Below are 27,856 nucleotides of genomic sequence, written 5' to 3' on the forward strand. Positions count from 1 at the left end.
CTTTGCGGGGCAGGGGTGCGTGGGGATGTGAGCGGGTGGTGCCGGGGGTCATCGTGGTGGGGCAGGCGCGTGTCGCGGAGGCGTGCCGCGGCTCGGCGTGGGTCGGCGAGGCTGCAGCGTGGGGTGGGAGCGCGGCTGTGGTCACCCGAGAGGGCTCTTTGCGGGGCAGGGGTGCGTGGGGATGTGAGCGGGTGGTGCCGGGGGTCATCGTGGTGGGGCAGGCGCGTGTCGCGGAGGCGTGCCGCGGCTCGGCGTGGGTCGGCGAGGCTGCAGCGTGGGGTGGGAGCGTGGTGCCGGTGGCCCGAGGGGCCTGTTTGCGGGGCAGGGGTGCGTGGGGATGTGAGCGGGTGGTGCCGGGGGTCATCGTGGTGGGGCAGGCGCGTGTCGCGGAGGCGTGCCGCGGCTCGGCGTGGGTCGGTGGGGCTGCAGTGTGGGGGGGCAGGAGCGTGGTTGTGGTCACCCGAGAGGGCTCTTGGCGGGGAGAGGGCTGCCTACGGCCATACCACCCTGAGAACGCCCGATCTCGTCTGATCTCGGAAGCTAAGCAGGGTCGGGCCCGGTTAGTACTTGGATGGGAGACCGCCTGGGAATACCGGGTGCTGTAGGCTTTTGGTTTTGGCCTTGGCGGCGGGGCGGCCCCTCTTTTCTTTTCTTTCTTTTCTTGCTGCGGTGTTGCGGGTGGAGGGGCAGGTGTGTGCGGCTGAGGGCGGGGGTCGTGGCGGTGGGGCAGGTGTGCTCTGCGACTGCCTGGCGCTCGGCTCTGTGGGTGGGTGGGGCTGCAGCGTGGGGTGGGAGCGCGGCTGTGGTCACCCGAGAGGGCTCTTTGCGGGGCAGGGGTGCGTGGGGATGTGAGCGGGTGGTGCCGGGGGTCATCGTGGTGGGGCAGGCGCGTGTCGCGGAGGCGTGCCGCGGCTCGGCGTGGGTCGGCGAGGCTGCAGCGTGGGGTGGGAGCGTGGTGCCGGTGGCCCGAGGGGCCTGTTTGCGGGGCAGGGGTGCGTGGGGATGTGAGCGGGTGGTGCCGGGGGTCATCGTGGTGGGGCAGGCGCGTGTCGCGGAGGCGTGCCGCGGCTCGGCGTGGGTCGGCGAGGCTGCAGCGTGGGGTGGGAGCGCGGCTGTGGTCACCCGAGAGGGCTCTTTGCGGGGCAGGGGTGCGTGGGGATGTGAGCGGGTGGTGCCGGGGGTCATCGTGGTGGGGCAGGCGCGTGTCGCGGAGGCGTGCCGCGGCTCGGCGTGGGTCGGCGAGGCTGCAGCGTGGGGTGGGAGCGTGGTGCCGGTGGCCCGAGGGGCCTGTTTGCGGGGCAGGGGTGCGTGGGGATGTGAGCGGGTGGTGCCGGGGGTCATCGTGGTGGGGCAGGCGCGTGTCGCGGAGGCGTGCCGCGGCTCGGCGTGGGTCGGCGAGGCTGCAGCGTGGGGTGGGAGCGTGGTGCCGGTGGCCCGAGGGGCCTGTTTGCGGGGCAGGGGTGCGTGGGGATGTGAGCGGGTGGTGCCGGGGGTCATCGTGGTGGGGCAGGCGCGTGTCGCGGAGGCGTGCCGCGGCTCGGCGTGGGTCGGCGAGGCTGCAGCGTGGGGTGGGAGCACGGCTGTGGTCACCCGAGAGGGCTCTTTGCGGGGCAGGGGTGCGTGGGGATGTGAGCGGGTGGTGCCGGGGGTCATCGTGGTGGGGCAGGCGCGTGTCGCGGAGGCGTGCCGCGGCTCGGCGTGGGTCGGCGAGGCTGCAGCGTGGGGTGGGAGCGTGGTGCCGGTGGCCCGAGGGGCCTGTTTGCGGGGCAGGGGTGCGTGGGGATGTGAGCGGGTGGTGCCGGGGGTCATCGTGGTGGGGCAGGCGCGTGTCGCGGAGGCGTGCCGCGGCTCGGCGTGGGTCGGCGAGGCTGCAGCGTGGGGTGGGAGCGTGGTGCCGGTGGCCCGAGGGGCCTGTTTGCGGGGCAGGGGTGCGTGGGGATGTGAGCGGGTGGTGCCGGGGGTCATCGTGGTGGGGCAGGCGCGTGTCGCGGAGGCGTGCCGCGGCTCGGCGTGGGTCGGCGAGGCTGCAGCGTGCGGTGGGAGCGCGGCTGTGGTCACCCGAGAGGGCTCTTTGCGGGGCAGGGGTGCGTGGGGATGTGAGCGGGTGGTGCCGGGGGTCATCGTGGTGGGGCAGGCGCGTGTCGCGGAGGCGTGCCGCGGCTCGGCGTGGGTCGGCGAGGCTGCAGCGTGGGGTGGGAGCGCGGCTGTGGTCACCCGAGAGGGCTCTTTGCGGGGCAGGGGTGCGTGGGGATGTGAGCGGGTGGTGCCGGGGGTCATCGTGGTGGGGCAGGCGCGTGTCGCGGAGGCGTGCCGCGGCTCGGCGTGGGTCGGCGAGGCTGCAGCGTGGGGTGGGAGCGTGGTGCCGGTGGCCCGAGGGGCCTGTTTGCGGGGCAGGGGTGCGTGGGGATGTGAGCGGGTGGTGCCGGGGGTCATCGTGGTGGGGCAGGCGCGTGTCGCGGAGGCGTGCCGCGGCTCGGCGTGGGTCGGCGAGGCTGCAGCGTGGGGTGGGAGCGTGGTGCCGGTGGCCCGAGGGGCCTGTTTGCGGGGCAGGGGTGCGTGGGGATGTGAGCGGGTGGTGCCGGGGGTCATCGTGGTGGGGCAGGCGCGTGTCGCGGAGGCGTGCCGCGGCTCGGCGTGGGTCGGCGAGGCTGCAGCGTGGGGTGGGAGCGTGGTGCCGGTGGCCCGAGGGGCCTGTTTGCGGGGCAGGGGTGCGTGGGGATGTGAGCGGGTGGTGCCGGGGGTCATCGTGGTGGGGCAGGCGCGTGTCGCGGAGGCGTGCCGCGGCTCGGCGTGGGTCGGTGGGGCTGCAGTGTGGGGGGGCAGGAGCGTGGTTGTGGTCACCCGAGAGGGCTCTTGGCGGGGAGAGGGCTGCCTACGGCCATACCACCCTGAGAACGCCCGATCTCGTCTGATCTCGGAAGCTAAGCAGGGTCGGGCCCGGTTAGTACTTGGATGGGAGACCGCCTGGGAATACCGGGTGCTGTAGGCTTTTGGTTTTGGCCTTGGCGGCGGGGCGGCCCCTCTTTTCTTTTCTTTTCTTTTCTTTTCTTGCTGCGGTGTTGCGGGTGGAGGGGCAGGTGTGTGCGGCTGAGGGCGGGGGTCGTGGCGGTGGGGCAGGTGTGCTCTGCGACTGCCTGGCGCTCGGCTCTGTGGGTGGGTGGGGCTGCAGCGTGGGGTGGGAGCGCGGCTGTGGTCACCCGAGAGGGCTCTTTGCGGGGCAGGGGTGCGTGGGGATGTGAGCGGGTGGTGCCGGGGGTCATCGTGGTGGGGCAGGCGCGTGTCGCGGAGGCGTGCCGCGGCTCGGCGTGGGTCGGCGAGGCTGCAGCGTGGGGGGGGAGCGTGGTGCCGGTGGCCCGAGGGGCCTGTTTGCGGGGCAGGGGTGCATGGGGATGTGAGCGGGTGGTGCCGGGGGTCATCGTGGTGGGGCAGGCGCGTGTCGCGGAGGCGTGCCGCGGCTCGGCGTGGGTCGGCGAGGCTGCAGCGTGGGGTGGGAGCGTGGTGCCGGTGGCCCGAGGGGCCTGTTTGCGGGGCAGGGGTGCGTGGGGATGTGAGCGGGTGGTGCCGGGGGTCATCGTGGTGGGGCAGGCGCGTGTCGCGGAGGCGTGCCGCGGCTCGGCGTGGGTCGGTGGGGCTGCAGTGTGGGGGGGCAGGAGCGTGGTTGTGGTCACCCGAGAGGGCTCTTGGCGGGGAGAGGGCTGCCTACGGCCATACCACCCTGAGAACGCCCGATCTCGTCTGATCTCGGAAGCTAAGCAGGGTCGGGCCCGGTTAGTACTTGGATGGGAGACCGCCTGGGAATACCGGGTGCTGTAGGCTTTTGGTTTTGGCCTTGGCGGCGGGGCGGCCCCTCTTTTCTTTTTTCTTTTCTTTTCTTGCTGCGGTGTTGCGGGTGGAGGGGCAGGTGTGTGCGGCTGAGGGCGGGGGTCGTGGCGGTGGGGCAGGTGTGCTCTGCGACTGCCTGGCGCTCGGCTCTGTGGGTGGGTGGGGCTGCAGCGTGGGGTGGGAGCGCGGCTGTGGTCACCCGAGAGGGCTCTTTGCGGGGCAGGGGTGCGTGGGGATGTGAGCGGGTGGTGCCGGGGGTCATCGTGGAGGGGCAGGCGCGTGTCGCGGAGGCGTGCCGCGGCTCGGCGTGGGTCGGCGAGGCTGCAGCGTGCGGTGGGAGCGCGGCTGTGGTCACCCGAGAGGGCTCTTTGCGGGGCAGGGGTGCGTGGGGATGTGAGCGGGTGGTGCCGGGGGTCATCGTGGTGGGGCAGGCGCGTGTCGCGGAGGTGTGCCGCGGCTCGGCGTGGGTCGGCGAGGCTGCAGCGTGGGGTGGGAGCGCGGCTGTGGTCACCCGAGAGGGCTCTTTGCGGGGCAGGGGTGCGTGGGGATGTGAGCGGGTGGTGCCGGGGGTCATCGTGGTGGGGCAGGCGCGTGTCGCGGAGGCGTGCCGCGGCTCGGCGTGGGTCGGCGAGGCTGCAGCGTGGGGTGGGAGCGTGGTGCCGGTGGCCCGAGGGGCCTGTTTGCGGGGCAGGGGTGCGTGGGGATGTGAGCGGGTGGTGCCGGGGGTCATCGTGGTGGGGCAGGCGCGTGTCGCGGAGGCGTGCCGCGGCTCGGCGTGGGTCGGCGAGGCTGCAGCGTGGGGTGGGAGCGTGGTGCCGGTGGCCCGAGGGGCCTGTTTGCGGGGCAGGGGTGCGTGGGGATGTGAGCGGGTGGTGCCGGGGGTCATCGTGGTGGGGCAGGCGCGTGTCGCGGAGGCGTGCCGCGGCTCGGCGTGGGTCGGCGAGGCTGCAGCGTGGGGTGGGAGCGTGGTGCCGGTGGCCCGAGGGGCCTGTTTGCGGGGCAGGGGTGCGTGGGGATGTGAGCGGGTGGTGCCGGGGGTCATCGTGGTGGGGCAGGCGCGTGTCGCGGAGGCGTGCCGCGGCTCGGCGTGGGTCGGCGAGGCTGCAGCGTGGGGTGGGAGCGTGGTGCCGGTGGCCCGAGGGGCCTGTTTGCGGGGCAGGGGTGCGTGGGGATGTGAGCGGGTGGTGCCGGGGGTCATCGTGGTGGGGCAGGCGCGTGTCGCGGAGGCGTGCCGCGGCTCGGCGTGGGTCGGCGAGGCTGCAGCGTGGGGTGGGAGCGCGGCTGTGGTCACCCGAGAGGGCTCTTTGCGGGGCAGGGGTGCGTGGGGATGTGAGCGGGTGGTGCCGGGGGTCATCGTGGTGGGGCAGGCGCGTGTCGCGGAGGCGTGCCGCGGCTCGGCGTGGGTCGGCGAGGCTGCAGCGTGGGGTGGGAGCGTGGTGCCGGTGGCCCGAGGGGCCTGTTTGCGGGGCAGGGGTGCGTGGGGATGTGAGCGGGTGGTGCCGGGGGTCATCGTGGTGGGGCAGGCGCGTGTCGCGGAGGCGTGCCGCGGCTCGGCGTGGGTCGGCGAGGCTGCAGCGTGGGGTGGGAGCGTGGTGCCGGTGGCCCGAGGGGCCTGTTTGCGGGGCAGGGGTGCGTGGGGATGTGAGCGGGTGGTGCCGGGGGTCATCGTGGTGGGGCAGGCGCGTGTCGCGGAGGCGTGCCGCGGCTCGGCGTGGGTCGGCGAGGCTGCAGCGTGGGGTGGGAGCGTGGTGCCGGTGGCCCGAGGGGCCTGTTTGCGGGGCAGGGGTGCGTGGGGATGTGAGCGGGTGGTGCCGGGGGTCATCGTGGTGGGGCAGGCGCGTGTCGCGGAGGCGTGCCGCGGCTCGGCGTGGGTCGGTGGGGCTGCAGTGTGGGGGGGCAGGAGCGTGGTTGTGGTCACCCGAGAGGGCTCTTGGCGGGGAGAGGGCTGCCTACGGCCATACCACCCTGAGAACGCCCGATCTCGTCTGATCTCGGAAGCTAAGCAGGGTCGGGCCCGGTTAGTACTTGGATGGGAGACCGCCTGGGAATACCGGGTGCTGTAGGCTTTTGGTTTTGGCCTTGGCGGCGGGGCGGCCCCTCTTTTCTTTTCTTTCTTTTCTTGCTGCGGTGTTGCGGGTGGAGGGGCAGGTGTGTGCGGCTGAGGGCGGGGGTCGTGGCGGTGGGGCAGGTGTGCTCTGCGACTGCCTGGCGCTCGGCTCTGTGGGTGGGTGGGGCTGCAGCGTGGGGTGGGAGCGCGGCTGTGGTCACCCGAGAGGGCTCTTTGCGGGGCAGGGGTGCGTGGGGATGTGAGCGGGTGGTGCCGGGGGTCATCGTGGTGGGGCAGGCGCGTGTCGCGGAGGCGTGCCGCGGCTCGGCGTGGGTCGGCGAGGCTGCAGCGTGGGGTGGGAGCGTGGTGCCGGTGGCCCGAGGGGCCTGTTTGCGGGGCAGGGGTGCGTGGGGATGTGAGCGGGTGGTGCCGGGGGTCATCGTGGTGGGGCAGGCGCGTGTCGCGGAGGCGTGCCGCGGCTCGGCGTGGGTCGGCGAGGCTGCAGCGTGGGGTGGGAGCGTGGTGCCGGTGGCCCGAGGGGCCTGTTTGCGGGGCAGGGGTGCGTGGGGATGTGAGCGGGTGGTGCCGGGGGTCATCGTGGTGGGGCAGGCGCGTGTCGCGGAGGCGTGCCGCGGCTCGGCGTGGGTCGGCGAGGCTGCAGCGTGGGGTGGGAGCGCGGCTGTGGTCACCCGAGAGGGCTCTTTGCGGGGCAGGGGTGCGTGGGGATGTGAGCGGGTGGTGCCGGGGGTCATCGTGGTGGGGCAGGCGCGTGTCGCGGAGGCGTGCCGCGGCTCGGCGTGGGTCGGCGAGGCTGCAGCGTGGGGTGGGAGCGTGGTGCCGGTGGCCCGAGGGGCCTGTTTGCGGGGCAGGGGTGCGTGGGGATGTGAGCGGGTGGTGCCGGGGGTCATCGTGGTGGGGCAGGCGCGTGTCGCGGAGGCGTGCCGCGGCTCGGCGTGGGTCGGTGGGGCTGCAGTGTGGGGGGGCAGGAGCGTGGTTGTGGTCACCCGAGAGGGCTCTTGGCGGGGAGAGGGCTGCCTACGGCCATACCACCCTGAGAACGCCCGATCTCGTCTGATCTCGGAAGCTAAGCAGGGTCGGGCCCGGTTAGTACTTGGATGGGAGACCGCCTGGGAATACCGGGTGCTGTAGGCTTTTGGTTTTGGCCTTGGCGGCGGGGCGGCCCCTCTTTTCTTTTCTTTTCTTTTCTTTTCTTGCTGCGGTGTTGCGGGTGGAGGGGCAGGTGTGTGCGGCTGAGGGCGGGGGTCGTGGCGGTGGGGCAGGTGTGCTCTGCGACTGCCTGGCGCTCGGCTCTGTGGGTGGGTGGGGCTGCAGCGTGGGGTGGGAGCGCGGCTGTGGTCACCCGAGAGGGCTCTTTGCGGGGCAGGGGTGCGTGGGGATGTGAGCGGGTGGTGCCGGGGGTCATCGTGGTGGGGCAGGCGCGTGTCGCGGAGGCGTGCCGCGGCTCGGCGTGGGTCGGCGAGGCTGCAGCGTGGGGTGGGAGCGCGGCTGTGGTCACCCGAGAGGGCTCTTTGCGGGGCAGGGGTGCGTGGGGATGTGAGCGGGTGGTGCCGGGGGTCATCGTGGAGGGGCAGGCGCTTGTCGCGGAGGCGTGCCGCGGCTCGGCGTGGGTCGGCGAGGCTGCAGCGTGGGGTGGGAGCGTGGTGCCGGTGGCCCGAGGGGCCTGTTTGCGGGGCAGGGGTGCGTGGGGATGTGAGCGGGTGGTGCCGGGGGTCATCGTGGTGGGGCAGGCGCGTGTCGCGGAGGCGTGCCGCGGCTCGGCGTGGGTCGGCGAGGCTGCAGCGTGGGGTGGGAGCGCGGCTGTGGTCACCCGAGAGGGCTCTTTGCGGGGCAGGGGTGCGTGGGGATGTGAGCGGGTGGTGCCGGGGGTCATCGTGGAGGGGCAGGCGCTTGTCGCGGAGGCGTGCCGCGGCTCGGCGTGGGTCGGCGAGGCTGCAGCGTGGGGTGGGAGCGTGGTGCCGGTGGCCCGAGGGGCCTGTTTGCGGGGCAGGGGTGCGTGGGGATGTGAGCGGGTGGTGCCGGGGGTCATCGTGGTGGGGCAGGCGCGTGTCGCGGAGGCGTGCCGCGGCTCGGCGTGGGTCGGCGAGGCTGCAGCGTGGGGTGGGAGCGTGGTGCCGGTGGCCCGAGGGGCCTGTTTGCGGGGCAGGGGTGCGTGGGGATGTGAGCGGGTGGTGCCGGGGGTCATCGTGGTGGGGCAGGCGCGTGTCGCGGAGGCGTGCCGCGGCTCGGCGTGGGTCGGCGAGGCTGCAGCGTGGGGTGGGAGCGCGGCTGTGGTCACCCGAGAGGGCTCTTTGCGGGGCAGGGGTGCGTGGGGATGTGAGCGGGTGGTGCCGGGGGTCATCGTGGTGGGGCAGGCGCGTGTCGCGGAGGCGTGCCGCGGCTCGGCGTGGGTCGGCGAGGCTGCAGCGTGGGGTGGGAGCGTGGTGCCGGTGGCCCGAGGGGCCTGTTTGCGGGGCAGGGGTGCGTGGGGATGTGAGCGGGTGGTGCCGGGGGTCATCGTGGTGGGGCAGGCGCGTGTCGCGGAGGCGTGCCGCGGCTCGGCGTGGGTCGGTGGGGCTGCAGTGTGGGGGGGCAGGAGCGTGGTTGTGGTCACCCGAGAGGGCTCTTGGCGGGGAGAGGGCTGCCTACCGCCATACCACCCTGAGAACGCCCGATCTCGTCTGATCTCGGAAGCTAAGCAGGGTCGGGCCCGGTTAGTACTTGGATGGGAGACCGCCTGGGAATACCGGGTGCTGTAGGCTTTTGGTTTTGGCCTTGGCGGCGGGGCGGCCCCTCTTTTCTTTTCTTTTCTTTTCTTTTCTTGCTGCGGTGTTGCGGGTGGAGGGGCAGGTGTGTGCGGCTGAGGGCGGGGGTCGTGGCGGTGGGGCAGGTGTGCTCTGCGACTGCCTGGCGCTCGGCTCTGTGGGTGGGTGGGGCTGCAGCGTGGGGTGGGAGCGCGGCTGTGGTCACCCGAGAGGGCTCTTTGCGGGGCAGGGGTGCGTGGGGATGTGAGCGGGTGGTGCCGGGGGTCATCGTGGTGGGGCAGGCGCGTGTCGCGGAGGCGTGCCGCGGCTCGGCGTGGGTCGGCGAGGCTGCAGCGTGGGGTGGGAGCGCGGCTGTGGTCACCCGAGAGGGCTCTTTGCGGGGCAGGGGTGCGTGGGGATGTGAGCGGGTGGTGCCGGGGGTCATCGTGGAGGGGCAGGCGCTTGTCGCGGAGGCGTGCCGCGGCTCGGCGTGGGTCGGCGAGGCTGCAGCGTGGGGTGGGAGCGTGGTGCCGGTGGCCCGAGGGGCCTGTTTGCGGGGCAGGGGTGCGTGGGGATGTGAGCGGGTGGTGCCGGGGGTCATCGTGGTGGGGCAGGCGCGTGTCGCGGAGGCGTGCCGCGGCTCGGCGTGGGTCGGCGAGGCTGCAGCGTGGGGTGGGAGCGCGGCTGTGGTCACCCGAGAGGGCTCTTTGCGGGGCAGGGGTGCGTGGGGATGTGAGCGGGTGGTGCCGGGGGTCATCGTGGAGGGGCAGGCGCTTGTCGCGGAGGCGTGCCGCGGCTCGGCGTGGGTCGGCGAGGCTGCAGCGTGGGGTGGGAGCGTGGTGCCGGTGGCCCGAGGGGCCTGTTTGCGGGGCAGGGGTGCGTGGGGATGTGAGCGGGTGGTGCCGGGGGTCATCGTGGTGGGGCAGGCGCGTGTCGCGGAGGCGTGCCGCGGCTCGGCGTGGGTCGGCGAGGCTGCAGCGTGGGGTGGGAGCGCGGCTGTGGTCACCCGAGAGGGCTCTTTGCGGGGCAGGGGTGCGTGGGGATGTGAGCGGGTGGTGCCGGGGGTCATCGTGGTGGGGCAGGCGCGTGTCGCGGAGGCGTGCCGCGGCTCGGCGTGGGTCGGCGAGGCTGCAGCGTGGGGGGGGAGCGTGGTGCCGGTGGCCCGAGGGGCCTGTTTGCGGGGCAGGGGTGCGTGGGGATGTGAGCGGGTGGTGCCGGGGGTCATCGTGGTGGGGCAGGCGCGTGTCGCGGAGGCGTGCCGCGGCTCGGCGTGGGTTGGCGAGGCTGCAGCGTGCGGTGGGAGCGCGGCTGTGGTCACCCGAGAGGGCTCTTTGCGGGGCAGGGGTGCGTGGGGATGTGAGCGGGTGGTGCCGGGGGTCATCGTGGTGGGGCAGGCGCGTGTCGCGGAGGCGTGCCGCGGCTCGGCGTGGGTCGGTGGGGCTGCAGTGTGGGGGGGCAGGAGCGTGGTTGTGGTCACCCGAGAGGGCTCTTGGCGGGGAGAGGGCTGCCTACCGCCATACCACCCTGAGAACGCCCGATCTCGTCTGATCTCGGAAGCTAAGCAGGGTCGGGCCCGGTTAGTACTTGGATGGGAGACCGCCTGGGAATACCGGGTGCTGTAGGCTTTTGGTTTTGGCCTTGGCGGCGGGGCGGCCCCTCTTTTCTTTTCTTTCTTTTCTTGCTGCGGTGTTGCGGGTGGAGGGGCAGGTGTGTGCGGCTGAGGGCGGGGGTCGTGGCGGTGGGGCAGGTGTGCTCTGCGACTGCCTGGCGCTCGGCTCTGTGGGTGGGTGGGGCTGCAGCGTGGGGTGGGAGCGCGGCTGTGGTCACCCGAGAGGGCTCTTTGCGGGGCAGGGGTGCGTGGGGATGTGAGCGGGTGGTGCCGGGGGTCATCGTGGTGGGGCAGGCGCGTGTCGCGGAGGCGTGCCGCGGCTCGGCGTGGGTCGGCGAGGCTGCAGCGTGGGGTGGGAGCGTGGTGCCGGTGGCCCGAGGGGCCTGTTTGCGGGGCAGGGGTGCGTGGGGATGTGAGCGGGTGGTGCCGGGGGTCATCGTGGTGGGGCAGGCGCGTGTCGCGGAGGCGTGCCGCGGCTCGGCGTGGGTCGGCGAGGCTGCAGCGTGGGGTGGGAGCGTGGTGCCGGTGGCCCGAGGGGCCTGTTTGCGGGGCAGGGGTGCGTGGGGATGTGAGCGGGTGGTGCCGGGGGTCATCGTGGTGGGGCAGGCGCGTGTCGCGGAGGCGTGCCGCGGCTCGGCGTGGGTCGGCGAGGCTGCAGCGTGGGGTGGGAGCGTGGTGCCGGTGGCCCGAGGGGCCTGTTTGCGGGGCAGGGGTGCGTGGGGATGTGAGCGGGTGGTGCCGGGGGTCATCGTGGTGGGGCAGGCGCGTGTCGCGGAGGCGTGCCGCGGCTCGGCGTGGGTCGGCGAGGCTGCAGCGTGGGGTGGGAGCGTGGTGCCGGTGGCCCGAGGGGCCTGTTTGCGGGGCAGGGGTGCGTGGGGATGTGAGCGGGTGGTGCCGGGGGTCATCGTGGTGGGGCAGGCGCGTGTCGCGGAGGCGTGCCGCGGCTCGGCGTGGGTCGGTGGGGCTGCAGTGTGGGGGGGCAGGAGCGTGGTTGTGGTCACCCGAGAGGGCTCTTGGCGGGGAGAGGGCTGCCTACGGCCATACCACCCTGAGAACGCCCGATCTCGTCTGATCTCGGAAGCTAAGCAGGGTCGGGCCCGGTTAGTACTTGGATGGGAGACCGCCTGGGAATACCGGGTGCTGTAGGCTTTTGGTTTTGGCCTTGGCGGCGGGGCGGCCCCTCTTTTCTTTTGTTGCTGCGGTGTTGCGGGTGGAGGGGCAGGTGTGTGCGGCTGAGGGCGGGGGTCGTGGCGGTGGGGCAGGTGTGCTCTGCGACTGCCTGGCGCTCGGCTCTGTGGGTGGGTGGGGCTGCAGCGTGGGGTGGGAGCGCGGCTGTGGTCACCCGAGAGGGCTCTTTGCGGGGCAGGGGTGCGTGGGGATGTGAGCGGGTGGTGCCGGGGGTCATCGTGGTGGGGCAGGCGCGTGTCGCGGAGGCGTGCCGCGGCTCGGCGTGGGTCGGCGAGGCTGCAGCGTGGGGTGGGAGCGTGGTGCCGGTGGCCCGAGGGGCCTGTTTGCGGGGCAGGGGTGCGTGGGGATGTGAGCGGGTGGTGCCGGGGGTCATCGTGGTGGGGCAGGCGCGTGTCGCGGAGGCGTGCCGCGGCTCGGCGTGGGTCGGCGAGGCTGCAGCGTGGGGTGGGAGCGCGGCTGTGGTCACCCGAGAGGGCTCTTTGCGGGGCAGGGGTGCGTGGGGATGTGAGCGGGTGGTGCCGGGGGTCATCGTGGTGGGGCAGGCGCGTGTCGCGGAGGCGTGCCGCGGCTCGGCGTGGGTCGGCGAGGCTGCAGCGTGGGGTGGGAGCGTGGTGCCGGTGGCCCGAGGGGCCTGTTTGCGGGGCAGGGGTGCGTGGGGATGTGAGCGGGTGGTGCCGGGGGTCATCGTGGTGGGGCAGGCGCGTGTCGCGGAGGCGTGCCGCGGCTCGGCGTGGGTCGGTGGGGCTGCAGTGTGGGGGGGCAGGAGCGTGGTTGTGGTCACCCGAGAGGGCTCTTGGCGGGGAGAGGGCTGCCTACGGCCATACCACCCTGAGAACGCCCGATCTCGTCTGATCTCGGAAGCTAAGCAGGGTCGGGCCCGGTTAGTACTTGGATGGGAGACCGCCTGGGAATACCGGGTGCTGTAGGCTTTTGGTTTTGGCCTTGGCGGCGGGGCGGCCCCTCTTTTCTTTTCTTTCTTTTCTTGCTGCGGTGTTGCGGGTGGAGGGGCAGGTGTGTGCGGCTGAGGGCGGGGGTCGTGGCGGTGGGGCAGGTGTGCTCTGCGACTGCCTGGCGCTCGGCTCTGTGGGTGGGTGGGGCTGCAGCGTGGGGTGGGAGCGCGGCTGTGGTCACCCGAGAGGGCTCTTTGCGGGGCAGGGGTGCGTGGGGATGTGAGCGGGTGGTGCCGGGGGTCATCGTGGTGGGGCAGGCGCGTGTCGCGGAGGCGTGCCGCGGCTCGGCGTGGGTCGGCGAGGCTGCAGCGTGGGGTGGGAGCGTGGTGCCGGTGGCCCGAGGGGCCTGTTTGCGGGGCAGGGGTGCGTGGGGATGTGAGCGGGTGGTGCCGGGGGTCATCGTGGTGGGGCAGGCGCGTGTCGCGGAGGCGTGCCGCGGCTCGGCGTGGGTCGGCGAGGCTGCAGCGTGGGGTGGGAGCGCGGCTGTGGTCACCCGAGAGGGCTCTTTGCGGGGCAGGGGTGCGTGGGGATGTGAGCGGGTGGTGCCGGGGGTCATCGTGGTGGGGCAGGCGCGTGTCGCGGAGGCGTGCCGCGGCTCGGCGTGGGTCGGCGAGGCTGCAGCGTGGGGTGGGAGCGTGGTGCCGGTGGCCCGAGGGGCCTGTTTGCGGGGCAGGGGTGCGTGGGGATGTGAGCGGGTGGTGCCGGGGGTCATCGTGGTGGGGCAGGCGCGTGTCGCGGAGGCGTGCCGCGGCTCGGCGTGGGTCGGCGAGGCTGCAGCGTGGGGTGGGAGCGTGGTGCCGGTGGCCCGAGGGGCCTGTTTGCGGGGCAGGGGTGCGTGGGGATGTGAGCGGGTGGTGCCGGGGGTCATCGTGGTGGGGCAGGCGCGTGTCGCGGAGGCGTGCCGCGGCTCGGCGTGGGTCGGCGAGGCTGCAGCGTGGGGTGGGAGCGTGGTGCCGGTGGCCCGAGGGGCCTGTTTGCGGGGCAGGGGTGCGTGGGGATGTGAGCGGGTGGTGCCGGGGGTCATCGTGGTGGGGCAGGCGCGTGTCGCGGAGGCGTGCCGCGGCTCGGCGTGGGTCGGTGGGGCTGCAGTGTGGGGGGGCAGGAGCGTGGTTGTGGTCACCCGAGAGGGCTCTTGGCGGGGAGAGGGCTGCCTACGGCCATACCACCCTGAGAACGCCCGATCTCGTCTGATCTCGGAAGCTAAGCAGGGTCGGGCCCGGTTAGTACTTGGATGGGAGACCGCCTGGGAATACCGGGTGCTGTAGGCTTTTGGTTTTGGCCTTGGCGGCGGGGCGGCCCCTCTTTTCTTTTCTTTCTTTTCTTGCTGCGGTGTTGCGGGTGGAGGGGCAGGTGTGTGCGGCTGAGGGCGGGGGTCGTGGCGGTGGGGCAGGTGTGCTCTGCGACTGCCTGGCGCTCGGCTCTGTGGGTGGGTGGGGCTGCAGCGTGGGGTGGGAGCGCGGCTGTGGTCACCCGAGAGGGCTCTTTGCGGGGCAGGGGTGCGTGGGGATGTGAGCGGGTGGTGCCGGGGGTCATCGTGGTGGGGCAGGCGCGTGTCGCGGAGGCGTGCCGCGGCTCGGCGTGGGTCGGCGAGGCTGCAGCGTGGGGGGGGAGCGTGGTGCCGGTGGCCCGAGGGGCCTGTTTGCGGGGCAGGGGTGCGTGGGGATGTGAGCGGGTGGTGCCGGGGGTCATCGTGGTGGGGCAGGCGCGTGTCGCGGAGGCGTGCCGCGGCTCGGCGTGGGTCGGCGAGGCTGCAGCGTGGGGTGGGAGCGCGGCTGTGGTCACCCGAGAGGGCTCTTTGCGGGGCAGGGGTGCGTGGGGATGTGAGCGGGTGGTGCCGGGGGTCATCGTGGTGGGGCAGGCGCGTGTCGCGGAGGCGTGCCGCGGCTCGGCGTGGGTCGGTGGGGCTGCAGTGTGGGGGGGCAGGAGCGTGGTTGTGGTCACCCGAGAGGGCTCTTGGCGGGGAGAGGGCTGCCTACGGCCATACCACCCTGAGAACGCCCGATCTCGTCTGATCTCGGAAGCTAAGCAGGGTCGGGCCCGGTTAGTACTTGGATGGGAGACCGCCTGGGAATACCGGGTGCTGTAGGCTTTTGGTTTTGGCCTTGGCGGCGGGGCGGCCCCTCTTTTCTTTTCTTTCTTTTCTTGCTGCGGTGTTGCGGGTGGAGGGGCAGGTGTGTGCGGCTGAGGGCGGGGGTCGTGGCGGTGGGGCAGGTGTGCTCTGCGACTGCCTGGCGCTCGGCTCTGTGGGTGGGTGGGGCTGCAGCGTGGGGTGGGAGCGCGGCTGTGGTCACCCGAGAGGGCTCTTTGCGGGGCAGGGGTGCGTGGGGATGTGAGCGGGTGGTGCCGGGGGTCATCGTGGTGGGGCAGGCGCGTGTCGCGGAGGCGTGCCGCGGCTCGGCGTGGGTCGGCGAGGCTGCAGCGTGGGGTGGGAGCGTGGTGCCGGTGGCCCGAGGGGCCTGTTTGCGGGGCAGGGGTGCGTGGGGATGTGAGCGGGTGGTGCCGGGGGTCATCGTGGTGGGGCAGGCGCGTGTCGCGGAGGCGTGCCGCGGCTCGGCGTGGGTCGGCGAGGCTGCAGCGTGGGGTGGGAGCGTGGTGCCGGTGGCCCGAGGGGCCTGTTTGCGGGGCAGGGGTGCGTGGGGATGTGAGCGGGTGGTGCCGGGGGTCATCGTGGTGGGGCAGGCGCGTGTCGCGGAGGCGTGCCGCGGCTCGGCGTGGGTCGGCGAGGCTGCAGCGTGGGGTGGGAGCGTGGTGCCGGTGGCCCGAGGGGCCTGTTTGCGGGGCAGGGGTGCGTGGGGATGTGAGCGGGTGGTGCCGGGGGTCATCGTGGTGGGGCAGGCGCGTGTCGCGGAGGCGTGCCGCGGCTCGGCGTGGGTCGGTGGGGCTGCAGTGTGGGGGGGCAGGAGCGTGGTTGTGGTCACCCGAGAGGGCTCTTGGCGGGGAGAGGGCTGCCTACGGCCATACCACCCTGAGAACGCCCGATCTCGTCTGATCTCGGAAGCTAAGCAGGGTCGGGCCCGGTTAGTACTTGGATGGGAGACCGCCTGGGAATACCGGGTGCTGTAGGCTTTTGGTTTTGGCCTTGGCGGCGGGGCGGCCCCTCTTTTCTTTTCTTTCTTTTCTTGCTGCGGTGTTGCGGGTGGAGGGGCAGGTGTGTGCGGCTGAGGGCGGGGGTCGTGGCGGTGGGGCAGGTGTGCTCTGCGACTGCCTGGCGCTCGGCTCTGTGGGTGGGTGGGGCTGCAGCGTGGGGTGGGAGCGCGGCTGTGGTCACCCGAGAGGGCTCTTTGCGGGGCAGGGGTGCGTGGGGATGTGAGCGGGTGGTGCCGGGGGTCATCGTGGTGGGGCAGGCGCGTGTCGCGGAGGCGTGCCGCGGCTCGGCGTGGGTCGGCGAGGCTGCAGCGTGGGGGGGGAGCGTGGTGCCGGTGGCCCGAGGGGCCTGTTTGCGGGGCAGGGGTGCGTGGGGATGTGAGCGGGTGGTGCCGGGGGTCATCGTGGTGGGGCAGGCGCGTGTCGCGGAGGCGTGCCGCGGCTCGGCGTGGGTCGGCGAGGCTGCAGCGTGGGGTGGGAGCGCGGCTGTGGTCACCCGAGAGGGCTCTTTGCGGGGCAGGGGTGCGTGGGGATGTGAGCGGGTGGTGCCGGGGGTCATCGTGGTGGGGCAGGCGCGTGTCGCGGAGGCGTGCCGCGGCTCGGCGTGGGTCGGCGAGGCTGCAGCGTGGGGGGGGAGCGTGGTGCCGGTGGCCCGAGGGGCCTGTTTGCGGGGCAGGGGTGCGTGGGGATGTGAGCGGGTGGTGCCGGGGGTCATCGTGGTGGGGCAGGCGCGTGTCGCGGAGGCGTGCCGCGGCTCGGCGTGGGTCGGCGAGGCTGCAGCGTGGGGTGGGAGCGCGGCTGTGGTCACCCGAGAGGGCTCTTTGCGGGGCAGGGGTGCGTGGGGATGTGAGCGGGTGGTGCCGGGGGTCATCGTGGTGGGGCAGGCGCGTGTCGCGGAGGCGTGCCGCGGCTCGGCGTGGGTCGGTGGGGCTGCAGTGTGGGGGGGCAGGAGCGTGGTTGTGGTCACCCGAGAGGGCTCTTGGCGGGGAGAGGGCTGCCTACGGCCATACCACCCTGAGAACGCCCGATCTCGTCTGATCTCGGAAGCTAAGCAGGGTCGGGCCCGGTTAGTACTTGGATGGGAGACCGCCTGGGAATACCGGGTGCTGTAGGCTTTTGGTTTTGGCCTTGGCGGCGGGGCGGCCCCTCTTTTCTTTTCTTTCTTTTCTTGCTGCGGTGTTGCGGGTGGAGGGGCAGGTGTGTGCGGCTGAGGGCGGGGGTCGTGGCGGTGGGGCAGGTGTGCTCTGCGACTGCCTGGCGCTCGGCTCTGTGGGTGGGTGGGGCTGCAGCGTGGGGTGGGAGCGCGGCTGTGGTCACCCGAGAGGGCTCTTTGCGGGGCAGGGGTGCGTGGGGATGTGAGCGGGTGGTGCCGGGGGTCATCGTGGTGGGGCAGGCGCGTGTCGCGGAGGCGTGCCGCGGCTCGGCGTGGGTCGGCGAGGCTGCAGCGTGGGGGGGGAGCGTGGTGCCGGTGGCCCGAGGGGCCTGTTTGCGGGGCAGGGGTGCGTGGGGATGTGAGCGGGTGGTGCCGGGGGTCATCGTGGTGGGGCAGGCGCGTGTCGCGGAGGCGTGCCGCGGCTCGGCGTGGGTCGGCGAGGCTGCAGCGTGGGGTGGGAGCGCGGCTGTGGTCACCCGAGAGGGCTCTTTGCGGGGCAGGGGTGCGTGGGGATGTGAGCGGGTGGTGCCGGGGGTCATCGTGGAGGGGCAGGCGCTTGTCGCGGAGGCGTGCCGCGGCTCGGCGTGGGTCGGCGAGGCTGCAGCGTGGGGTGGGAGCGCGGCTGTGGTCACCCGAGAGGGCTCTTTGCGGGGCAGGGGTGCGTGGGGATGTGAGCGGGTGGTGCCGGGGGTCATCGTGGTGGGGCAGGCGCGTGTCGCGGAGGCGTGCCGCGGCTCGGCGTGGGTCGGCGAGGCTGCAGCGTGGGGGGGGAGCGTGGTGCCGGTGGCCCGAGGGGCCTGTTTGCGGGGCAGGGGTGCGTGGGGATGTGAGCGGGTGGTGCCGGGGGTCATCGTGGTGGGGCAGGCGCGTGTCGCGGAGGCGTGCCGCGGCTCGGCGTGGGTCGGCGAGGCTGCAGCGTGGGGTGGGAGCGTGGTGCCGGTGGCCCGAGGGGCCTGTTTGCGGGGCAGGGGTGCGTGGGGATGTGAGCGGGTGGTGCCGGGGGTCATCGTGGTGGGGCAGGCGCGTGTCGCGGAGGCGTGCCGCGGCTCGGCGTGGGTCGGCGAGGCTGCAGCGTGGGGTGGGAGCGTGGTGCCGGTGGCCCGAGGGGCCTGTTTGCGGGGCAGGGGTGCGTGGGGATGTGAGCGGGTGGTGCCGGGGGTCATCGTGGTGGGGCAGGCGCGTGTCGCGGAGGCGTGCCGCGGCTCGGCGTGGGTCGGCGAGGCTGCAGCGTGGGGTGGGAGCGCGGCTGTGGTCACCCGAGAGGGCTCTTTGCGGGGCAGGGGTGCGTGGGGATGTGAGCGGGTGGTGCCGGGGGTCATCGTGGTGGGGCAGGCGCGTGTCGCGGAGGCGTGCCGCGGCTCGGCGTGGGTCGGCGAGGCTGCAGCGTGGGGGGGGAGCGTGGTGCCGGTGGCCCGAGGGGCCTGTTTGCGGGGCAGGGGTGCGTGGGGATGTGAGCGGGTGGTGCCGGGGGTCATCGTGGTGGGGCAGGCGCGTGTCGCGGAGGCGTGCCGCGGCTCGGCGTGGGTCGGCGAGGCTGCAGCGTGGGGTGGGAGCGCGGCTGTGGTCACCCGAGAGGGCTCTTTGCGGGGCAGGGGTGCGTGGGGATGTGAGCGGGTGGTGCCGGGGGTCATCGTGGTGGGGCAGGCGCGTGTCGCGGAGGCGTGCCGCGGCTCGGCGTGGGTCGGCGAGGCTGCAGCGTGGGGGGGGAGCGTGGTGCCGGTGGCCCGAGGGGCCTGTTTGCGGGGCAGGGGTGCGTGGGGATGTGAGCGGGTGGTGCCGGGGGTCATCGTGGTGGGGCAGGCGCGTGTCGCGGAGGCGTGCCGCGGCTCGGCGTGGGTCGGCGAGGCTGCAGCGTGGGGTGGGAGCGTGGTGCCGGTGGCCCGAGGGGCCTGTTTGCGGGGCAGGGGTGCGTGGGGATGTGAGCGGGTGGTGCCGGGGGTCATCGTGGTGGGGCAGGCGCGTGTCGCGGAGGCGTGCCGCGGCTCGGCGTGGGTCGGCGAGGCTGCAGCGTGGGGTGGGAGCACGGCTGTGGTCACCCGAGAGGGCTCTTTGCGGGGCAGGGGTGCGTGGGGATGTGAGCGGGTGGTGCCGGGGGTCATCGTGGTGGGGCAGGCGCGTGTCGCGGAGGCGTGCCGCGGCTCGGCGTGGGTCGGCGAGGCTGCAGCGTGGGGTGGGAGCGCGGCTGTGGTCACCCGAGAGGGCTCTTTGCGGGGCAGGGGTGCGTGGGGATGTGAGCGGGTGGTGCCGGGGGTCATCGTGGTGGGGCAGGCGCGTGTCGCGGAGGCGTGCCGCGGCTCGGCGTGGGTCGGCGAGGCTGCAGCGTGGGGTGGGAGCGTGGTGCCGGTGGCCCGAGAGGCCTGTTTGCGGGGCAGGGGTGCGTGGGGATGTGAGCGGGTGGTGCCGGGGGTCATCGTGGTGGGGCAGGCGCGTGTCGCGGAGGCGTGCCGCGGCTCGGCGTGGGTCGGCGAGGCTGCAGCGTGGGGTGGGAGCGTGGTGCCGGTGGCCCGAGGGGCCTGTTTGCGGGGCAGGGGTGCGTGGGGATGTGAGCGGGTGGTGCCGGGGGTCATCGTGGTGGGGCAGGCGCGTGTCGCGGAGGCGTGCCGCGGCTCGGCGTGGGTCGGCGAGGCTGCAGCGTGGGGTGGGAGCGTGGTGCCGGTGGCCCGAGGGGCCTGTTTGCGGGGCAGGGGTGCGTGGGGATGTGAGCGGGTGGTGCCGGGGGTCATCGTGGTGGGGCAGGCGCGTGTCGCGGAGGTGTGCCGCGGCTCGGCGTGGGTCGGCGAGGCTGCAGCGTGGGGTGGGAGCGCGGCTGTGGTCACCCGAGAGGGCTCTTTGCGGGGCAGGGGTGCGTGGGGATGTGAGCGGGTGGTGCCGGGGGTCATCGTGGTGGGGCAGGCGCGTGTCGCGGAGGCGTGCCGCGGCTCGGCGTGGGTCGGCGAGGCTGCAGCGTGGGGTGGGAGCGTGGTGCCGGTGGCCCGAGGGGCCTGTTTGCGGGGCAGGGGTGCGTGGGGATGTGAGCGGGTGGTGCCGGGGGTCATCGTGGTGGGGCAGGCGCGTGTCGCGGAGGCGTGCCGCGGCTCGGCGTGGGTCGGCGAGGCTGCAGCGTGGGGTGGGAGCGTGGTGCCGGTGGCCCGAGGGGCCTGTTTGCGGGGCAGGGGTGCGTGGGGATGTGAGCGGGTGGTGCCGGGGGTCATCGTGGTGGGGCAGGCGCGTGTCGCGGAGGCGTGCCGCGGCTCGGCGTGGGTCGGCGAGGCTGCAGCGTGGGGTGGGAGCGTGGTGCCGGTGGCCCGAGGGGCCTGTTTGCGGGGCAGGGGTGCGTGGGGATGTGAGCGGGTGGTGCCGGGGGTCATCGTGGTGGGGCAGGCGCGTGTCGCGGAGGCGTGCCGCGGCTCGGCGTGGGTCGGTGGGGCTGCAGTGTGGGGGGGCAGGAGCGTGGTTGTGGTCACCCGAGAGGGCTCTTGGCGGGGAGAGGGCTGCCTACGGCCATACCACCCTGAGAACGCCCGATCTCGTCTGATCTCGGAAGCTAAGCAGGGTCGGGCCCGGTTAGTACTTGGATGGGAGACCGCCTGGGAATACCGGGTGCTGTAGGCTTTTGGTTTTGGCCTTGGCGGCGGGGCGGCCCCTCTTTTCTTTTCTTTTCTTTTCTTTTCTTGCTGCGGTGTTGCGGGTGGAGGGGCAGGTGTGTGCGGCTGAGGGCGGGGGTCGTGGCGGTGGGGCAGGTGTGCTCTGCGACTGCCTGGCGCTCGGCTCTGTGGGTGGGTGGGGCTGCAGCGTGGGGTGGGAGCGCGGCTGTGGTCACCCGAGAGGGCTCTTTGCGGGGCAGGGGTGCGTGGGGATGTGAGCGGGTGGTGCCGGGGGTCATCGTGGTGGGGCAGGCGCGTGTCGCGGAGGCGTGCCGCGGCTCGGCGTGGGTCGGCGAGGCTGCAGCGTGGGGTGGGAGCGTGGTGCCGGTGGCCCGAGGGGCCTGTTTGCGGGGCAGGGGTGCGTGGGGATGTGAGCGGGTGGTGCCGGGGGTCATCGTGGTGGGGCAGGCGCGTGTCGCGGAGGCGTGCCGCGGCTCGGCGTGGGTCGGCGAGGCTGCAGCGTGGGGTGGGAGCGTGGTGCCGGTGGCCCGAGGGGCCTGTTTGCGGGGCAGGGGTGCGTGGGGATGTGAGCGGGTGGTGCCGGGGGTCATCGTGGTGGGGCAGGCGCGTGTCGCGGAGGCGTGCCGCGGCTCGGCGTGGGTCGGCGAGGCTGCAGCGTGGGGTGGGAGCGCGGCTGTGGTCACCCGAGAGGGCTCTTTGCGGGGCAGGGGTGCGTGGGGATGTGAGCGGGTGGTGCCGGGGGTCATCGTGGTGGGGCAGGCGCGTGTCGCGGAGGCGTGCCGCGGCTCGGCGTGGGTCGGCGAGGCTGCAGCGTGGGGTGGGAGCGCGGCTGTGGTCACCCGAGAGGGCTCTTTGCGGGGCAGGGGTGCGTGGGGATGTGAGCGGGTGGTGCCGGGGGTCATCGTGGTGGGGCAGGCGCGTGTCGCGGAGGCGTGCCGCGGCTCGGCGTGGGTCGGTGGGGCTGCAGTGTGGGGGGGCAGGAGCGTGGTTGTGGTCACCCGAGAGGGCTCTTTGCGGGGCAGGGGTGCGTGGGGATGTGAGCGGGTGGTGCCGGGGGTCATCGTGGAGGGGCAGGCGCGTGTCGCGGAGGCGTGCCGCGGCTCGGCGTGGGTCGGCGAGGCTGCAGCGTGCGGTGGGAGCGCGGCTGTGGTCACCCGAGAGGGCTCTTTGCGGGGCAGGGGTGCGTGGGGATGTGAGCGGGTGGTGCCGGGGGTCATCGTGGTGGGGCAGGCGCGTGTCGCGGAGGCGTGCCGCGGCTCGGCGTGGGTCGGCGAGGCTGCAGCGTGGGGTGGGAGCGCGGCTGTGGTCACCCGAGAGGGCTCTTTGCGGGGCAGGGGTGCGTGGGGATGTGAGCGGGTGGTGCCGGGGGTCATCGTGGTGGGGCAGGCGCGTGTCGCGGAGGCGTGCCGCGGCTCGGCGTGGGTCGGCGAGGCTGCAGCGTGGGGTGGGAGCGTGGTGCCGGTGGCCCGAGGGGCCTGTTTGCGGGGCAGGGGTGCGTGGGGATGTGAGCGGGTGGTGCCGGGGGTCATCGTGGTGGGGCAGGCGCGTGTCGCGGAGGCGTGCCGCGGCTCGGCGTGGGTCGGCGAGGCTGCAGCGTGGGGTGGGAGCGTGGTGCCGGTGGCCCGAGGGGCCTGTTTGCGGGGCAGGGGTGCGTGGGGATGTGAGCGGGTGGTGCCGGGGGTCATCGTGGTGGGGCAGGCGCGTGTCGCGGAGGCGTGCCGCGGCTCGGCGTGGGTCGGCGAGGCTGCAGCGTGCGGTGGGAGCGCGGCTGTGGTCACCCGAGAGGGCTCTTTGCGGGGCAGGGGTGCGTGGGGATGTGAGCGGGTGGTGCCGGGGGTCATCGTGGTGGGGCAGGCGCGTGTCGCGGAGGCGTGCCGCGGCTCGGCGTGGGTCGGTGGGGCTGCAGTGTGGGGGGGCAGGAGCGTGGTTGTGGTCACCCGAGAGGGCTCTTGGCGGGGAGAGGGCTGCCTACGGCCATACCACCCTGAGAACGCCCGATCTCGTCTGATCTCGGAAGCTAAGCAGGGTCGGGCCCGGTTAGTACTTGGATGGGAGACCGCCTGGGAATACCGGGTGCTGTAGGCTTTTGGTTTTGGCCTTGGCGGCGGGGCGGCCCCTCTTTTCTTTTCTTTCTTTTCTTGCTGCGGTGTTGCGGGTGGAGGGGCAGGTGTGTGCGGCTGAGGGCGGGGGTCGTGGCGGTGGGGCAGGTGTGCTCTGCGACTGCCTGGCGCTCGGCTCTGTGGGTGGGTGGGGCTGCAGCGTGGGGTGGGAGCGCGGCTGTGGTCACCCGAGAGGGCTCTTTGCGGGGCAGGGGTGCGTGGGGATGTGAGCGGGTGGTGCCGGGGGTCATCGTGGTGGGGCAGGCGCGTGTCGCGGAGGCGTGCCGCGGCTCGGCGTGGGTCGGCGAGGCTGCAGCGTGGGGTGGGAGCGTGGTGCCGGTGGCCCGAGGGGCCTGTTTGCGGGGCAGGGGTGCGTGGGGATGTGAGCGGGTGGTGCCGGGGGTCATCGTGGTGGGGCAGGCGCGTGTCGCGGAGGCGTGCCGCGGCTCGGCGTGGGTCGGCGAGGCTGCAGCGTGGGGTGGGAGCGTGGTGCCGGTGGCCCGAGGGGCCTGTTTGCGGGGCAGGGGTGCGTGGGGATGTGAGCGGGTGGTGCCGGGGGTCATCGTGGTGGGGCAGGCGCGTGTCGCGGAGGCGTGCCGCGGCTCGGCGTGGGTCGGCGAGGCTGCAGCGTGGGGTGGGAGCGCGGCTGTGGTCACCCGAGAGGGCTCTTTGCGGGGCAGGGGTGCGTGGGGATGTGAGCGGGTGGTGCCGGGGGTCATCGTGGTGGGGCAGGCGCGTGTCGCGGAGGCGTGCCGCGGCTCGGCGTGGGTCGGCGAGGCTGCAGCGTGGGGTGGGAGCGTGGTGCCGGTGGCCCGAGGGGCCTGTTTGCGGGGCAGGGGTGCGTGGGGATGTGAGCGGGTGGTGCCGGGGGTCATCGTGGTGGGGCAGGCGCGTGTCGTGGAGGCGTGCCGCGGCTCGGCGTGGGTCGGCGAGGCTGCAGCGTGGGGTGGGAGCGCGGCTGTGGTCACCCGAGAGGGCTCTTTGCGGGGCAGGGGTGCGTGGGGATGTGAGCGGGTGGTGCCGGGGGTCATCGTGGTGGGGCAGGCGCGTGTCGCGGAGGCGTGCCGCGGCTCGGCGTGGGTCGGCGAGGCTGCAGCGTGGGGTGGGAGCGTGGTGCCGGTGGCCCGAGGGGCCTGTTTGCGGGGCAGGGGTGCGTGGGGATGTGAGCGGGTGGTGCCGGGGGTCATCGTGGTGGGGCAGGCGCGTGTCGCGGAGGCGTGCCGCGGCTCGGCGTGGGTCGGCGAGGCTGCAGCGTGGGGTGGGAGCGTGGTGCCGGTGGCCCGAGGGGCCTGTTTGCGGGGCAGGGGTGCGTGGGGATGTGAGCGGGTGGTGCCGGGGGTCATCGTGGTGGGGCAGGCGCGTGTCGCGGAGGCGTGCCGCGGCTCGGCGTGGGTCGGTGGGGCTGCAGTGTGGGGGGGCAGGAGCGTGGTTGTGGTCACCCGAGAGGGCTCTTGGCGGGGAGAGGGCTGCCTACGGCCATACCACCCTGAGAACGCCCGATCTCGTCTGATCTCGGAAGCTAAGCAGGGTCGGGCCCGGTTAGTACTTGGATGGGAGACCGCCTGGGAATACCGGGTGCTGTAGGCTTTTGGTTTTGGCCTTGGCGGCGGGGCGGCCCCTCTTTTCTTTTCTTTTCTTTTCTTTTCTTGCTGCGGTGTTGCGGGTGGAGGGGCAGGTGTGTGCGGCTGAGGGCGGGGGTCGTGGCGGTGGGGCAGGTGTGCTCTGCGACTGCCTGGCGCTCGGCTCTGTGGGTGGGTGGGGCTGCAGCGTGGGGTGGGAGCGCGGCTGTGGTCACCCGAGAGGGCTCTTTGCGGGGCAGGGGTGCGTGGGGATGTGAGCGGGTGGTGCCGGGGGTCATCGTGGTGGGGCAGGCGCGTGTCGCGGAGGCGTGCCGCGGCTCGGCGTGGGTCGGCGAGGCTGCAGCGTGGGGTGGGAGCGTGGTGCCGGTGGCCCGAGGGGCCTGTTTGCGGGGCAGGGGTGCGTGGGGATGTGAGCGGGTGGTGCCGGGGGTCATCGTGGTGGGGCAGGCGCGTGTCGCGGAGGCGTGCCGCGGCTCGGCGTGGGTCGGCGAGGCTGCAGCGTGGGGTGGGAGCGTGGTGCCGGTGGCCCGAGGGGCCTGTTTGCGGGGCAGGGGTGCGTGGGGATGTGAGCGGGTGGTGCCGGGGGTCATCGTGGTGGGGCAGGCGCGTGTCGCGGAGGCGTGCCGCGGCTCGGCGTGGGTCGGCGAGGCTGCAGCGTGGGGTGGGAGCGCGGCTGTGGTCACCCGAGAGGGCTCTTTGCGGGGCAGGGGTGCGTGGGGATGTGAGCGGGTGGTGCCGGGGGTCATCGTGGTGGGGCAGGCGCGTGTCGCGGAGGCGTGCCGCGGCTCGGCGTGGGTCGGCGAGGCTGCAGCGTGGGGTGGGAGCGTGGTGCCGGTGGCCCGAGGGGCCTGTTTGCGGGGCAGGGGTGCGTGGGGATGTGAGCGGGTGGTGCCGGGGGTCATCGTGGTGGGGCAGGCGCGTGTCGTGGAGGCGTGCCGCGGCTCGGCGTGGGTCGGCGAGGCTGCAGCGTGGGGTGGGAGCGCGGCTGTGGTCACCCGAGAGGGCTCTTTGCGGGGCAGGGGTGCGTGGGGATGTGAGCGGGTGGTGCCGGGGGTCATCGTGGTGGGGCAGGCGCGTGTCGCGGAGGCGTGCCGCGGCTCGGCGTGGGTCGGCGAGGCTGCAGCGTGGGGTGGGAGCGTGGTGCCGGTGGCCCGAGGGGCCTGTTTGCGGGGCAGGGGTGCGTGGGGATGTGAGCGGGTGGTGCCGGGGGTCATCGTGGTGGGGCAGGCGCGTGTCGCGGAGGCGTGCCGCGGCTCGGCGTGGGTCGGCGAGGCTGCAGCGTGGGGTGGGAGCGTGGTGCCGGTGGCCCGAGGGGCCTGTTTGCGGGGCAGGGGTGCGTGGGGATGTGAGCGGGTGGTGCCGGGGGTCATCGTGGTGGGGCAGGCGCGTGTCGCGGAGGCGTGCCGCGGCTCGGCGTGGGTCGGTGGGGCTGCAGTGTGGGGGGGCAGGAGCGTGGTTGTGGTCACCCGAGAGGGCTCTTGGCGGGGAGAGGGCTGCCTACGGCCATACCACCCTGAGAACGCCCGATCTCGTCTGATCTCGGAAGCTAAGCAGGGTCGGGCCCGGTTAGTACTTGGATGGGAGACCGCCTGGGAATACCGGGTGCTGTAGGCTTTTGGTTTTGGCCTTGGCGGCGGGGCGGCCCCTCTTTTCTTTTCTTTCTTTTCTTGCTGCGGTGTTGCGGGTGGAGGGGCAGGTGTGTGCGGCTGAGGGCGGGGGTCGTGGCGGTGGGGCAGGTGTGCTCTGCGACTGCCTGGCGCTCGGCTCTGTGGGTGGGTGGGGCTGCAGCGTGGGGTGGGAGCGCGGCTGTGGTCACCCGAGAGGGCTCTTTGCGGGGCAGGGGTGCGTGGGGATGTGAGCGGGTGGTGCCGGGGGTCATCGTGGTGGGGCAGGCGCGTGTCGCGGAGGCGTGCCGCGGCTCGGCGTGGGTCGGCGAGGCTGCAGCGTGGGGGGGGAGCGCGGCTGTGGTCACCCGAGAGGGCTCTTTGCGGGGCAGGGGTGCGTGGGGATGTGAGCGGGTGGTGCCGGGGGTCATCGTGGTGGGGCAGGCGCGTGTCGCGGAGGCGTGCCGCGGCTCGGCGTGGGTCGGCGAGGCTGCAGCGTGGGGTGGGAGCGTGGTGCCGGTGGCCCGAGGGGCCTGTTTGCGGGGCAGGGGTGCGTGGGGATGTGAGCGGGTGGTGCCGGGGGTCATCGTGGTGGGGCAGGCGCGTGTCGCGGAGGCGTGCCGCGGCTCGGCGTGGGTCGGCGAGGCTGCAGCGTGGGGTGGGAGCGCGGCTGTGGTCACCCGAGAGGGCTCTTTGCGGGGCAGGGGTGCGTGGGGATGTGAGCGGGTGGTGCCGGGGGTCATCGTGGTGGGGCAGGCGCGTGTCGCGGAGGCGTGCCGCGGCTCGGCGTGGGTCGGCGAGGCTGCAGCGTGGGGGGGGAGCGTGGTGCCGGTGGCCCGAGGGGCCTGTTTGCGGGGCAGGGGTGCGTGGGGATGTGAGCGGGTGGTGCCGGGGGTCATCGTGGTGGGGCAGGCGCGTGTCGCGGAGGCGTGCCGCGGCTCGGCGTGGGTCGGTGGGGCTGCAGTGTGGGGGGGCAGGAGCGTGGTTGTGGTCACCCGAGAGGGCTCTTGGCGGGGAGAGGGCTGCCTACGGCCATACCACCCTGAGAACGCCCGATCTCGTCTGATCTCGGAAGCTAAGCAGGGTCGGGCCCGGTTAGTACTTGGATGGGAGACCGCCTGGGAATACCGGGTGCTGTAGGCTTTTGGTTTTGGCCTTGGCGGCGGGGCGGCCCCTCTTTTCTTTTCTTTCTTTTCTTGCTGAGGTGTTGCGGGTGGAGGGGCAGGTGTGTGCGGCTGAGGGCGGGGGTCGTGGCGGTGGGGCAGGTGTGCTCTGCGACTGCCTGGCGCTCGGCTCTGTGGGTGGGTGGGGCTGCAGCGTGGGGTGGGAGCGCGGCTGTGGTCACCCGAGAGGGCTCTTTGCGGGGCAGGGGTGCGTGGGGATGTGAGCGGGTGGTGCCGGGGGTCATCGTGGTGGGGCAGGCGCGTGTCGCGGAGGCGTGCCGCGGCTCGGCGTGGGTCGGCGAGGCTGCAGCGTGGGGTGGGAGCGTGGTGCCGGTGGCCCGAGGGGCCTGTTTGCGGGGCAGGGGTGCGTGGGGATGTGAGCGGGTGGTGCCGGGGGTCATCGTGGTGGGGCAGGCGCGTGTCGCGGAGGCGTGCCGCGGCTCGGCGTGGGTCGGCGAGGCTGCAGCGTGGGGTGGGAGCGCGGCTGTGGTCACCCGAGAGGGCTCTTTGCGGGGCAGGGGTGCGTGGGGATGTGAGCGGGTGGTGCCGGGGGTCATCGTGGTGGGGCAGGCGCGTGTCGCGGAGGCGTGCCGCGGCTCGGCGTGGGTCGGCGAGGCTGCAGCGTGGGGTGGGAGCGTGGTGCCGGTGGCCCGAGGGGCCTGTTTGCGGGGCAGGGGTGCGTGGGGATGTGAGCGGGTGGTGCCGGGGGTCATCGTGGTGGGGCAGGCGCGTGTCGCGGAGGCGTGCCGCGGCTCGGCGTGGGTCGGTGGGGCTGCAGTGTGGGGGGGCAGGAGCGTGGTTGTGGTCACCCGAGAGGGCTCTTGGCGGGGAGAGGGCTGCCTACGGCCATACCACCCTGAGAACGCCCGATCTCGTCTGATCTCGGAAGCTAAGCAGGGTCGGGCCCGGTTAGTACTTGGATGGGAGACCGCCTGGGAATACCGGGTGCTGTAGGCTTTTGGTTTTGGCCTTGGCGGCGGGGCGGCCCCTCTTTTCTTTTCTTTCTTTTCTTGCTGCGGTGTTGCGGGTGGAGGGGCAGGTGTGTGCGGCTGAGGGCGGGGGTCGTGGCGGTGGGGCAGGTGTGCTCTGCGACTGCCTGGCGCTCGGCTCTGTGGGTGGGTGGGGCTGCAGCGTGGGGTGGGAGCGCGGCTGTGGTCACCCGAGAGGGCTCTTTGCGGGGCAGGGGTGCGTGGGGATGTGAGCGGGTGGTGCCGGGGGTCATCGTGGTGGGG

General features: G+C 73.6%; 19 non-coding genes across 19 annotated transcripts; all 19 read left to right on the plus strand.

Annotated features, from left to right (window-relative positions):
- The first annotated feature begins 489 nt into the window (after nucleotides 1-489).
- On the plus strand, nucleotides 490-608 carry LOC142033441 (5S ribosomal RNA). The gene has a single exon (XR_012651158.1). It is a non-coding gene; the product is annotated as a 5S ribosomal RNA (ribosomal RNA).
- A 2,262-nt stretch (nucleotides 609-2,870) lies between these two features.
- LOC142033453 (5S ribosomal RNA) lies at nucleotides 2,871-2,989 on the plus strand. The gene has a single exon (XR_012651169.1). It is a non-coding gene; the product is annotated as a 5S ribosomal RNA (ribosomal RNA).
- A 708-nt stretch (nucleotides 2,990-3,697) lies between these two features.
- Nucleotides 3,698-3,816, plus strand: LOC142033459 (5S ribosomal RNA). Its single transcript, XR_012651175.1, has one exon. It is a non-coding gene; the product is annotated as a 5S ribosomal RNA (ribosomal RNA).
- Nucleotides 3,817-5,769: 1,953 nt separating this feature from the next.
- Nucleotides 5,770-5,888, plus strand: LOC142033460 (5S ribosomal RNA). The gene has a single exon (XR_012651176.1). It is a non-coding gene; the product is annotated as a 5S ribosomal RNA (ribosomal RNA).
- Nucleotides 5,889-6,902: 1,014 nt separating this feature from the next.
- On the plus strand, nucleotides 6,903-7,021 carry LOC142033461 (5S ribosomal RNA). The gene has a single exon (XR_012651177.1). It is a non-coding gene; the product is annotated as a 5S ribosomal RNA (ribosomal RNA).
- Nucleotides 7,022-8,509: 1,488 nt separating this feature from the next.
- Nucleotides 8,510-8,628, plus strand: LOC142033500 (5S ribosomal RNA). The gene has a single exon (XR_012651214.1). It is a non-coding gene; the product is annotated as a 5S ribosomal RNA (ribosomal RNA).
- A 1,488-nt stretch (nucleotides 8,629-10,116) lies between these two features.
- LOC142033501 (5S ribosomal RNA) lies at nucleotides 10,117-10,235 on the plus strand. Its single transcript, XR_012651215.1, has one exon. It is a non-coding gene; the product is annotated as a 5S ribosomal RNA (ribosomal RNA).
- Nucleotides 10,236-11,249: 1,014 nt separating this feature from the next.
- LOC142033462 (5S ribosomal RNA) lies at nucleotides 11,250-11,368 on the plus strand. The gene has a single exon (XR_012651178.1). It is a non-coding gene; the product is annotated as a 5S ribosomal RNA (ribosomal RNA).
- An 849-nt stretch (nucleotides 11,369-12,217) lies between these two features.
- On the plus strand, nucleotides 12,218-12,336 carry LOC142033463 (5S ribosomal RNA). The gene has a single exon (XR_012651179.1). It is a non-coding gene; the product is annotated as a 5S ribosomal RNA (ribosomal RNA).
- A 1,170-nt stretch (nucleotides 12,337-13,506) lies between these two features.
- On the plus strand, nucleotides 13,507-13,625 carry LOC142033464 (5S ribosomal RNA). The gene has a single exon (XR_012651180.1). It is a non-coding gene; the product is annotated as a 5S ribosomal RNA (ribosomal RNA).
- A 702-nt stretch (nucleotides 13,626-14,327) lies between these two features.
- LOC142033465 (5S ribosomal RNA) lies at nucleotides 14,328-14,446 on the plus strand. The gene has a single exon (XR_012651181.1). It is a non-coding gene; the product is annotated as a 5S ribosomal RNA (ribosomal RNA).
- An 858-nt stretch (nucleotides 14,447-15,304) lies between these two features.
- Nucleotides 15,305-15,423, plus strand: LOC142033466 (5S ribosomal RNA). Its single transcript, XR_012651182.1, has one exon. It is a non-coding gene; the product is annotated as a 5S ribosomal RNA (ribosomal RNA).
- A 1,014-nt stretch (nucleotides 15,424-16,437) lies between these two features.
- On the plus strand, nucleotides 16,438-16,556 carry LOC142033468 (5S ribosomal RNA). The gene has a single exon (XR_012651184.1). It is a non-coding gene; the product is annotated as a 5S ribosomal RNA (ribosomal RNA).
- Nucleotides 16,557-20,066: 3,510 nt separating this feature from the next.
- Nucleotides 20,067-20,185, plus strand: LOC142033469 (5S ribosomal RNA). Its single transcript, XR_012651185.1, has one exon. It is a non-coding gene; the product is annotated as a 5S ribosomal RNA (ribosomal RNA).
- Nucleotides 20,186-22,144: 1,959 nt separating this feature from the next.
- LOC142033470 (5S ribosomal RNA) lies at nucleotides 22,145-22,263 on the plus strand. Its single transcript, XR_012651186.1, has one exon. It is a non-coding gene; the product is annotated as a 5S ribosomal RNA (ribosomal RNA).
- A 1,482-nt stretch (nucleotides 22,264-23,745) lies between these two features.
- On the plus strand, nucleotides 23,746-23,864 carry LOC142033471 (5S ribosomal RNA). The gene has a single exon (XR_012651187.1). It is a non-coding gene; the product is annotated as a 5S ribosomal RNA (ribosomal RNA).
- Nucleotides 23,865-25,352: 1,488 nt separating this feature from the next.
- LOC142033472 (5S ribosomal RNA) lies at nucleotides 25,353-25,471 on the plus strand. Its single transcript, XR_012651188.1, has one exon. It is a non-coding gene; the product is annotated as a 5S ribosomal RNA (ribosomal RNA).
- A 1,014-nt stretch (nucleotides 25,472-26,485) lies between these two features.
- LOC142033474 (5S ribosomal RNA) lies at nucleotides 26,486-26,604 on the plus strand. Its single transcript, XR_012651189.1, has one exon. It is a non-coding gene; the product is annotated as a 5S ribosomal RNA (ribosomal RNA).
- An 858-nt stretch (nucleotides 26,605-27,462) lies between these two features.
- Nucleotides 27,463-27,581, plus strand: LOC142033475 (5S ribosomal RNA). The gene has a single exon (XR_012651190.1). It is a non-coding gene; the product is annotated as a 5S ribosomal RNA (ribosomal RNA).
- The last annotated feature ends 275 nt before the right edge of the window (nucleotides 27,582-27,856 follow it).

The sequence above is a fragment of the Buteo buteo genome, chromosome 7 (assembly GCF_964188355.1).
Source record: "Buteo buteo chromosome 7, bButBut1.hap1.1, whole genome shotgun sequence".
Classification (NCBI taxonomy): Eukaryota; Metazoa; Chordata; class Aves; order Accipitriformes; family Accipitridae; genus Buteo; species Buteo buteo.